General features: G+C 35.0%; 1 long non-coding RNA gene across 1 annotated transcript in view; it reads right to left on the reverse strand.

Moving 5' to 3' along the window:
- The window catches only part of LOC128139289 (uncharacterized), a 202,728-nt gene that overhangs the window by 149,656 nt on the left and 40,763 nt on the right, over nt 1-12,309 (reverse strand). The window contains exon 3 of the long non-coding RNA XR_008234302.1: nt 1,418-1,595. This is a non-coding gene — a long non-coding RNA (uncharacterized LOC128139289). The remainder of the gene's footprint in view (nt 1-1,417; nt 1,596-12,309) is intronic.

Consider the following 12,309-nt stretch of genomic DNA (forward strand, 5'->3'; position numbering starts at 1 on the left):
TTACTGTCTAATACCTCAGTGTCGCTTGTTGGGTTTTTTTAATTAACCTCCTCATTATAACAGTCTGTGGTGGTTTTAATATTTATACACTATGGGTGACATATTTGGAAGGCTGTGTCATCATCATCCTTCTAACAGAAAACTGGGTGCAGTTTTCCTTGGGGCCCTTCAGTGATTTTCATGACCAGGGTAGACCTTAGTGGCTGTTGAGGTATGTGTAATGCACTGCCTCTTCCTCATAAGCTCATTACATTTTCACTCTTAGGATAATTTCCTACATCTAGAGCATAGAACTGAAAATTTAGAAATGTATTTTCCATTTCTCACCAGGCCACAGATTTCTTGTGTGGATCTTGAACAAATTGTTTTACTTACTCTACCTCTGCTTTACACATCTGAAAAGTAGAGATAAAAGCAACAGGAGCACTTCAAGGCTTAATTCATTAAAACTGGCAAAGAACTTTCAGGTCAATGAATGGAGGCTGCTACAGATTAACATATTAAAATTTTTAATAATTTATTTGTGATCTCCTTTAACTGATGCAAGATGTTTCTAAACTAGAAGAAACAGGAAAATTTAACACTATGTCACTGGTATACCTGTCCAGTTTTACAGACCAGTAACTGTAACTGAAAGATATTAATGTGTTTCTTCTACTTGGGTTGTGTACCAGAGTACTAACATGCACTTCAGGAATAGTCTTTTTCTGATGGAAAGTTAAAATAAAGCTAAATGCAATATAAATACGTACTTCATGTTTATACGCACATACATGGTACACATACAGAAAATATGTGTATTGAGATACTAGTCCAAAGAAAGAAAAAGACTTTTCATTGATTGTGTTACAAGGCCATAATTCCTTAAGCTCAATGATACATGTTGTAGAAATGCTCTGAAATAAAATGCCTGTAATTAACCAATACATGATTTTATATAAGATCCTTTGTTTCATATATGTCTTTATCTTCAACTGTCGTTGAAGGAAAATAAAGTAGTTAGCAGAGGAAGAAAAGACATATTTGTATTTTTAAAAATAATAAAATCTGCTTTATTCCAATAGCATTTTTCCTCAGGATTTTTTCCTTTTAAAAATAAAAATTCCATTTTCCTGTCTGAATTCAAAATGATTGACTGGAGCACAATATTAAGTAATAAATAAAACAGTCCCAGTGCCTGAAAGACTCCTGAATAAAGAGAAAATTATTTTTGGATTTTCCTTCTGATCAGATATGAAATATTCTGAAACGCCACCTCTATAATTTGATAAAAAGCTTGATATCCCCAAATGAAAATAGGATTCAGCACTTTCATTTTTCTGTCTCTAAAGGAACCTCTAGGTAAACTGATTTTAAAAAAATGAAAATCTCAAGCATAAAGGTGGGAGTAATGAAGCAAGTTTAAATATGCGCTGACCTTTGAAATGAACTGCATTCCATGTTGTTTGGCCAAGAAGCTGGCTGTGTTGCTGTCTCCATCCATTTCCACAGCATAAAAGATGTGGGTTTTGGAGCTGCCCTGCTCTCTGGTGGATGTTGATAGGCATCGCCGCAAATACACCAGTGCTGATAGTAACAGCCATATGTTCATTGCTCTGAAATATTAAAAAGAAACCCACAAGGGATAAAAGTGTAAGCATCTTCTTTTGTTGTTGTTGTTCATTGTAAGAATTTACCCAGAGGTGTCTGTATTTTATTTTCCCCTTCTTTGGTTAAAAAATAAAATTCCACAATCTTTTATTTTGTAGCAATGTTAAACTAAAAAGAAGAAAGCAAAACAAAACATATAATTTTGGAAGCTAACAGTATTATGCTGTTTGACACTATCTAAAACCAAAGTAATATTATGTTACACAATTTTATTCAAACAAGTTAAAAAACAAAAATGTACACTATTTTGCAGATTTAGTTATGTAATTGTTTCCTTTTTCCACTTCTGTTTTATATAATAAGTTTCACTAGTTTTATTCAGTGATTTGCTAATCTCAAGCTGTTCACTAGACCTGAAGGTCAAATGGCATTCTCTGAAAAATTAGTGTTTGATATCAAAATGGAAGAATGCCACTTGAATGTATAGTAATTTTAATAGCAACCACTAATCTAAATTTCTGTATATCTAAGTCTGTCTGTAATATATTTTATCAAATATCAGTTTAAAAGAGAGTCTTATGATCTAATCATATATTGCCTAGAAAAATGAATGATAGATGACAAAGTCAAGATTATACATATGAGAAGTACTACGGGTATCTTTATTAGGCAATATTCATATCTGGCTGAAAATTGATTCTGTACATGCTAACTCTTAGGTGCTAGATCCTGGCTTTAAAAATATGACAGTAGCAAGTAACAAAATCATCCTGAGTGATATCCTGGTGTTTCATCTGTGATGAAACAACAAGGGTATCTTTTAAGTAGATGTGCTATTAGGTGCAAACAGTGGTAGAAATCCAACTAACTTTTCCACCTACATTCCCATTCTTTTATGTACCTTTTAAGATCCGTACAATAACAGAATTTAAAAATTAATTTTGAAATGGATGGGACAATATAGTTTTGCAAGTTACAGGTGGTCACATTCGTTTATATGCTTGCAATTTTTGCAGCAATTATTATTCAAATAGTCTTTTAAAACAGCAGTTAGATATAAATTATCAGTGGGACCATACAAATATGTAGAAATAAACCATTGTATCAATCCAGTCTTTGAAGATACACATCTGTCTTTCCTAAGCCATGTCTTTCAATTGTATCCTTCTTGGAAGTCCAAGAATTAACGCAAAGCAGCCAGTGACTGAATTTCACCCCCACACTCAGTAGCAGCTCTTTTTAATATTAGGTGCAGATTAAGGTGCAATAGAAAAAAACAGTTTATCTCACATCTTGTATTCCACAATAATATAAACCGACGATCTTTAATAAACACTGCCAGACTGGAAAAATATACTTAGGGTATCTGCACAGTTAAAGACAAAAATCAGATCTTGAATGAGATCATACCAGCTAGATACTTCTGAAAAGGCCTAGTAAAGCCTATCATATGGAATCCCTACTAATCATGTTAGAGCGTTTCTGGATGCTGATTGCTATCTGAAGCATAGACAGAGGTGGGGGATTTTTTTAGCCAGACATATGCAGTCTACATTTCTAAAGTTCCTGTTCAAATCTTAGTTAAATATGTAGTAGGGACACTACTGGTTTTCCACATGGTGTTTTTTGGAACACCAAGGATTGAGGTACTGGGAACTGCAATTTATTTCTGTTGTCTAGCTAAGCAATCAGTTTACAGCCCTATGAAATGAAGCCCAGTAATCAATGGAAAGGAAGCTATGAAAATTATGGAAGATTAAGTTTCAGCTCCTACCTGTAAGAAGATGAAAATGTCATCAATCTTGTCCAGGACAATTCATGAGGCTAAAGGTTATTTGGCTTGGTGTTTCTTCTGCTAATGCAGGCCTACTTTGTATGGGCTATTTACTTATATGGTGACTGAGTCAGAAAAAAAGAATTACATTACAGCTCAGTCTACTCTAAACATGATTCAGAATGGATTTCAAGCAAGGTCTCTTCCTATCAATTCTAACGCTGTCTAGAGTCATTTTGATCTCCACAGCCATCTTAGGGCAATGTAGTTGGCCTGTATTTAGAGTAAGCCAAAGGCTGAGGAGTGTACAGAGGAATTGGGGCTGCAGAGAGAATTAAGGAAAAAAAAAACAAACCAAAACCAAATTGATAATGTAGACCCACCCTGTATAATTCATGCAGAATAAAACATTTCCAGAACAAAAGATCAAAATCAGTCTACCTAGAACACCCTAGATCATAAGAGCATTCTTTTAGGAAAAGAAAAATACAGCTTCATCCCCCTGAAGAGAGACATAAGGGTAGAGCACCATATTTTTCAGTAAGGGACTGACACCACTGTGGTATTGGTAGAAGTGTTTTGGAGATACTTCTCTCCTCTGATACTATATTCCTTGACATTCAGTTTACTGCTTTTCAAATCAAACTATTTTGCTGGTACTAAAGTAGAGAACTGCAGAACTTATTCATTTTTTCAAGCTGATAGGTTTGTCAAATTTGACCTGACCTGAATGAAGCCACTCTGCAGATTAAGTTTTTTGACTACCAATCAATTTTCTGGGGGCAAAAAAAAAAAAAAAATACAGAAAAAAACTCTACAGACAACAGAATGCAAACATGTCTGAGAGGCATTTCTTATATACTAGTGGCTTATGCTAACTGTTACTAGAACTGGAAAACAAAATACTGGGAGATTAAGTGGGAAACAATATAAAAAGCAATGATCACTGAAAGCCTCTCCTATCCATATATACATTAGGAAACTTCAACCACCAATATAAAATTAGCCATATGTGACATCAAGATGATACTTAGAAAAACACTTGATTGACAAACTGGAGGAAAAAACCTCTACAATTAGTAAAATTTTAGATGTCTGTTTCTGAAAACAGATGGTAATCCTGCAATTGTATATTTTCACAGAAGAGTTATACCTTTAATAATTTTTGTTTCCTCAAAAATACCAAATGACTGGATTCTTGCTCTCAAAGAAATTGCAAATCCATCCTAGAAAGTGGAGTTGGTAAACCCACTCAAACATACCTTCAAAAGCAAAGTCAACAATTTAAAGAGTATTCCATAGGTACAAATAATAATCAGTCAACTTCACAATCATGACGCTGAAGCAAACCAAAACAGGCATAGTTTCACCCCAATTATTAGCTCCTGAAAACAAAGTGGGTGGGGAAAATACGTTATTTTACCTTTACAAAAATTCTATCTACTTCTTCGTGGAAACCTTTGGGTCTCACCCATAATATGCAATAGGGACTTAAATTCAGCATGAGATGAAAATTTACCCAAACTTGGACAAGATAATAAGGCTCTGAAAACTGCAGTCACAACAAAGTCAGGAGAGCCATCTAACAGTTGAAAATTGAAATCATAAAAGATTCCACCTGCACATAGTAATCCCCATCCCAAGACTGATCCTATATTTCTCCCATAATGCAGTTTTTCTCTATGTTCTAATCCATATATTGGGAGAACAAAGAGACTGTCTTGTCTATACTCTGCAAAGACAGTACTAATGGAGGGTAAATAGGATAGAGGAGGATCTGTGTGGCAGTAAAATGGGAGAATGGACAGCAAGGGGCTGCTGTTGCACGTAAGTGAAACTAGTGATTTACGTTAGAGGCCTTAGATTGACTGATTAGGATGACTAGGACTGAGAACTGAGCACCAGGGCAGTGGGACTATTGCTTGAAAGCAAAAGAGGGTACAAAAGAACCACAATACCAGGGATCGAGTGAGAGACTGAAATAAAGAAATTATTTGCATACCTGGACTCACTGGGACCTCAGCTGATTTGAAGTTAGTTGGTTCAAGTGACTTGAAGTACAATTGGTTAAACAGAGCTAGAAAAAATAGTCAGGAATGATAGTGAGTCTGGCAAGGTCCAAAATTAGATGAAGATATCTAAGTGATTTAGGGAGGGACATATTATAGAAGGGGAGAACTGAAAGAAATACAGAGTGCTGAGGAACAGCTGATTGCAGAGAAACAAATGCAGCAAGCAACCACCAGCATGCAACCGAGATTATCTGGGCAAAGAGACCTGGGGCAAGGATATTAGCTCTGAAAGAGGAAAGGAGGAGAAAGAACAAGTAAAAAGGAAAACTTAACCAGGCTGTAAAGAACAAACCAGAAGACTCTAAAACCTTCAGATTAGCTCTTCTCCACAGCCTGGAACCAAATCCTAACTTCCAAATCTTGCTGTTCCACTGAAATTGGAAAACACAAGAGAACCAAGTCTTAATTCCACCTACTGAGTCATAGGGATAGTTAAAGCCTGGTACTTTGAAGAGTGTGAGTGTGTTCTTTGAAACAGCAATGTTCTCTGCTGTGGATATAAGGATTCCAACCCCATTTATGCCTCCATGAGGATATTAGCAAGTTACCAAAGGATGACATTTCTACTCTAATCACCCTGCTAAGAAAACCCCAAGCATGACTTAATCACGCAAACAACATACTACATAAATAAAATTTTCCTTAATCCAACATTAAAAAATTCCAAATTAAGACTATTGGTGTAAATTGTAAATAGAGGGTGAAAGGTATTTTCAGAGGCTAGGAAGAAGGGCAGTTAAAGGCCTGAAAGTACTCAGGATTCACAACTTATAATAATAAACTCATATATATAGTTGACTGCAAACAAGACATCTTCTTCAGTATCTGCCTTTATTCAACTTTCACAGTAAATACGATACATCCTAAAGTGGGCTCTTGAGGGCTAGTAAGTAGTGACATCCATGATTAATGTTATATGAGGAGACAGGTCCTACAGAGGTCAGTGCTTCAACCTGTCCTAATCTTCTGTTTCTTCAACAATGAATTTTGAAGAAAATGTTTTGGTTTCAACAGTAAAGATTAAACTTTACTTATATACACTGGAAAGCAATTTAACTTCAGAAAACAGGATTTCACCTAACCTATCAAGAAAGAAGATTCATAATTTTATTAAATTCTACCAGGGGAGGGAAAGGACAGATTTAAGTTTTTCCTCTTGGTGTGACAAATACAGTAGTATTGTGCAACTGAAATTCCACAAAATGAATGAAAACCTAAAAATTTTCTAAACTACACATATGCAAGAACAGAATAGGCTTATTTTTAATAACGTGATATAATTAAGATCAAATAAAAATATAAATTAAATACACAATATCAATTAAACATGCAATTTATTGTAGCCATCTCTTTCTAGGTAGTCAGTAGCTACTACAAAACATAATGTTGTCAGGTTTTGTTCTTTTTTTTTTAAATGCAGCTGAAGTTATCCCACAGTGTACTGCAAACTGCATACTTGTTCCATTAACTGAATCTAGTTAGAAAAAACCCACCCAACCAACCAAAAAAAACTCACCCCAAAAACTCTACCGTTATTTTGGGTTTAGGTTAGCAGTGAGATAATATCATATAATAAAAAAAATATACACAGTTTCTGTATTAATCAAAAGGGTAGAGGATTGATACTGGATTTGTAACAGGTCTTTACTCTGTAGACCAACTAGGACCAATGCTATGGCAGTAGTGCTTCTATCATTAAGTGCTTGTCACAACAAAGAGTATTTTGAAATAATGCTGAATCTTTTCTACAGAGTCAATAGCAGATGAGCATCGTGTTTTACAATTACTAGTCTTGAGAGTGTTCTGGGTTTGTTACATCAGATATTTAAATTTAAATTCTAAATATGAATAATAAATCCTACAACAAATTAGTAGCTTCCTGAACTTATTACACGACACATGCTTATGTTTCTGAATTGTAATTTTGCTAGGTAGGCACCACACACCACAAAAAGACTATATTGGTGTTTACAGTCACACACAGAAAAACAGCCAAACGTGAACCTAAATTTCTTAAGGTGATTGAAGCTAAATATGGTTCAATCATATTTAATAGTAAAAACCAGAAATATTTGCAAAAATAAGGGGAAAAAAATCACATGTCAAGCAATAGTAAGTTTACACTTCTTGTCAGAAGTGTCTGTTGTTTTATAAAACAACAAAATCTAACTAGAAAAAAGAAGAGAAGAAACGCTGAAAATGGGGTGCTTTTTCTTTTAATGAAAAGGATTGGCTTTCTTCTTGTGTCATCTTCCACTGAGAAAAAATGATCCCCTTTAATTGTAGAGAGACATTCTTTAGTTTTTGAGGAAACACTGCAAAACAGCTGCACTACATGCACCACTTTCTGAATTATGGACACTTCTCTTACAGGCTTTGTATCATACACTGACCAAGCCCAGTTTTGCTCTGGTTTATGAAATGTGACAAGACCACAGTTAAAGTTGATCTATGCCGCAGGCTATTCATGTTGCCTACTCAGACGGTATGTCATAATGCCATGAGTCCAGATACTGTACCTTCTTTGTTTTCTTTCATTTATTTTACTGAAGTTTTATAAAACCAGAGACAGAGGCAAGATCCGAATTTATGGCATTGTTTCTCCCAGCTAAGAATAAGCACCAAACCATGAGGGTGTATTCAGAAGCATCTCCTTTGATGTCTTAGACCTGCAGAGACAGTGTGTGCTGTTGATTTTGGTTTTTTTCACCGAAGAATCACTGAAGTGAAGAGTATGTAATAATGCACGCATCATTTTATTGCATTTTCTCTGAGCAATATTTTTTTGGTTTTAAAATGTACTGGTACTGGCAACCACTTTTTAAAGGATTATCTTACAAACTGTCAGCATTTCAGCGTTTTCCAGCTTTATCAAAGCACTATTGATTGTAGTAGAAACTGAATAGAGTTCAGTTACTGATACAGTTTGGTGTTTACCACACTTTCAGAGGACATTATGGGGTGCCAAGAAACTTCAGAAATTAGCAAATTCTGTAGATAGTGTTTAATCTTGAAAACATGGACATTTATGATCGAGGGCATTTGTTCCTTTAGTTGCTACCATTTTTGTTGGAAAATAAGAAACAGGACATTTAAACACCACTCCTCGGCTGGATTGATCTCAAAATGTTTTACAAACCACATGCACAATAAGATGAGAATAATAAATAGAAGATATTAAAAATACAAAACCACAGCTACCTAGGAGTTTGGACTGGCCAACCTGTTTATTAAAAGACTGAACTACTATAACTTCTGGAACTGAAAGGGAGGAATTAGTTGTAACTAAACAGCATGTGACTGTGAATTAAGTGGTACTACTCTAGCCATGTGTTCTAACAGTATAAATATGTACTATTTATAAGAAATGTTACTATCTTCTATTAGACTAAATGAAATATTTGAGGGGAAAAAGATGAGCTTTCAGGAATGCAAGACTTTCCTCCAGTCTGAAGTAGAATTAGCAATCTTCAAAAATAAATAAAAGTTGAGAACAATTGCTCTAATTTAATCAAACTTGCCAATTCAATTAATTAAAAGATAAGATAGTTCATAAATATGGGGCAGAAAAATGTTAGAAAGGGACAGACAATACATTTGTTTGCTCCTATGGGACAGAGAGAGAGAGACACAGACAAATAATTTATTGTCTGTGCAGCACGGAAAGGTTATCCTGGGGTGGCAAAAAATATAATGTGCCATAAAACCAATGTCTCTGTTGAGTCCATGGTTTTCAGTGCCCAGTAGAGTTATGAATTTTAGTTCTAGAATTATCTTTTGAAGGTATTTTGTATGTTTCCCTTGAGCAGCAGGGCTGAGAGGTCAGAGATGAAGTGGCTGTTCTGGATTAAAGCAAATGTGACATAGCTATGCAAGCTGGAATTCAAAATTCAGTAAGGTTCGTATAGCTATCCTACTTCAAGGTTCTCTTTAATTGCCAAGAATGTTCACTCCCAGAAACAAAACTAATGCAAAGCCCCTGCTTAAGCTGTTTTCAACTGTGAGAATACTGTGAAATAACCTTAAACCAGTCTTAAATGATAGCTGAAAATTATTTAACTATGATGGTGATAGGACCATTATAGAAGATGGAAAACTTATACCTGGTATAAAGCACTTGCTTCTCTCTGCTCTGACAAAATTGAGAGAAAACCCAGAAAAAGTCTTGAGACAATCTTTTACCCAGCATAACTTCAATGAACTCCTGAGCTTGTTCTAAAGGACTTCCAGAATCCATATTAACCTCAGAGTCAGGAAAGATGAGGAATGGCTCAAAACTCTTGGTTTAGGAGAACATTTTCCCAGTGTATGCAGAGGCATAACCACTTCGAGCATGTTGAAACAATAGTTTGAAGGTTCCAAGATTTCTTTACTGAAGTACCACAAACACTGGTTGTGCTCAGGAAGCATTCCAATCTGAAGCCCTCCAAGAGAACTTCTGGGGCTTTTTAGAGAACTTTGGGGTTTTTTTAGAGAGTAAATTCCAGCTGCCAAACTATATCTCAGACATGCTATACTGTAGAGGTTTAACCACTCACTGGGTGGTTATCCCACACTTAAAATTGCCCAAATTATGCTATCACTCAATGGATGATATAATAGATAAATTAAGTGTTCTAAATTACATAGGCTGTCACGCTCACTTCTGTGTGCTTCACAGCTAGTCAGTAATAAGGCTGCAAAAATTCTTATGTAAAGGATACAGATACCTGAGTGTACCAAAGGGGAAAAAGAACAGCTTCTCCCCTGACTATGCTCCTTCAAGAAATGAGAACAAGAAACAAAACTGAAAAAGGGAGGTCCAGACAAATTAATGTTACACATTTAATATAGATTAAATATATCTGAAAGTTTATAAATGTATGAAAAAAGAAATAGAATAAACAGGAGACATAGTGGAACTGTACAAAGGAGGATTACATTAACAATGAGAAAACACTTAAATGACTGAGTCATGCTTTAATTGTTTTTAAGGGGCTAGAATGAAACTTCATGAGAGACTTAACCACCATATCCAAAAAGTATATTTTCATGAAGCCCAGCAGTCTTAATACCCAGTCTAAGATGAACAACTTAAGCACTTAGAACAAAATCCTTTTGCTATTAGACCAACAAATTCCTACCCAGCCCTCCCAACAGTGTAAACTAATCCAAGCCTCTTTAAAGGTTTTGGCTTAAATGTCAACCATGTATTTCTAGAATATCTTTCCCTTACCTTAGAGTCAATAGGTTTTTGTTCTTCTCTATAGTAAGACTTAATCAACTCAGAGCCAGCTTAACTAGTTAGAATTGCAAATGACTACTTTTTTTTTTTTTTTTTTTTAAGTAACTCAGAAATGCCTCTTTCATGTTAATGCTTATGGTAGTATGAAACATAAAAGCAACAAACGATTTCTACATTTGGGTTTTGGGCATTCATTGTCACTGCCAAGCCGCTTGTTGGCATTAAGTTTTATTAAAAGATAGTCCATCTACAAATTTTTTTCCCTTCTGTGAAAAATAACAGATGATACTTCAATTAACACCAAAATAGAACTTCAAGAAGACTAACACAACAGTGTTCCCCCACAGTTACCACACAAAAAATCTGGAGCAGCTCTTAAAACATTTACTTGTCTTATTTTATTCCACCACCAAGGTGACAGGAATCAATCATTCCCCACAGTTCTGTGTATATGCCCCATCCCTGGAAACATTCAAGGTCAGGTTGGATGGGGCTCTGTGCAACCCAATCTAGTTGAAGATGTCCCTGCTTATTGCAGGGATGGTTGGATGAGATGACCTTTAAAGGTCCCTTCCAACCCAAACTATTCTATGATTCTATAGCTTCCAGAAAACAGAGGCTGTGTGATATTGTAAAAACTCTGTTAAGCTTCTTAATCTATTGAGAAGCCTCTGCAGCATGCAAAAAGAATCAGTTGTCATTTTGAGAACGTTTCAACTTATGTAAACCAGAAAGCATTAATTGTTACTTTAAAAAAGGAAAGAAAAAAGAGCAAATTTATGTTAGCATCACCACTAGTATGAGGAATGTCATCTCATTGGACATTCTGTGGAAGACCCTTTTTTACACCTAATGAGCAAGGCAATAAAGTCATATCCTAAGGCAAATAAAGAACCTGTTCTAACTAGTTGCTCAAACCAAAGATATTTAAATATATTGCACTAGAAGCATAACTTGCATCTGGTCTGATCAATAAACAAGGATGCCATATACAGAATACTTGAAAATGTGATTGTAAAAAATCAGAAAGGTAAGGATCATCCTGAAGCTTCTGCAGGATATTAGGTGATTTCTTAGTGCATGAACCGTATCATTTGTCTATAATTTAGACAATGAAGTACATGATATAATAAAAAAAACAGAATGTGAGTAATAAAACATGGATGTAAATGCACTCTTCTTTCTATAGAAAATGCAAGGGAAAAAAATGTGTTAAAAAATAAACTGCTGCTTTTTTGGAGGTGATTGTAAAACAGAATTAGTAGCTCAGTGTGTTAGGCTGTCTGATACCCAATAACAAATGGTTTGCCAAACCCTTCTTCTGCTAATGTGTTTACCGTTATTATGAAGACAAGGGCCTAAGATTACCAAAATTGAAAACTATCTGATACGCAACTTTTTAGCATCTATTCAATTTATTGGAGTGAAGTAATCTTCTCTACAAATTTTACTATCATCAGTAAGAAAATTTCAACCTGAGAAGTATTGCTTTCTTGTAACAATAAAAAAAGGAAAAACAACTTGCATTTTATTTAATAGGTTCATCACTACAGATCATTCCCCTGAGAAATATTCTATACAATCACAAAGGATACCAAAATCTGAATCTTGCCTAAGAGTCAAGAAGAATTGGAAGTGCTTCAGAACCA

This window comes from Harpia harpyja, chromosome 3, assembly GCF_026419915.1.
Source record: "Harpia harpyja isolate bHarHar1 chromosome 3, bHarHar1 primary haplotype, whole genome shotgun sequence".
NCBI classification, from domain to species: Eukaryota; Metazoa; Chordata; class Aves; order Accipitriformes; family Accipitridae; genus Harpia; species Harpia harpyja.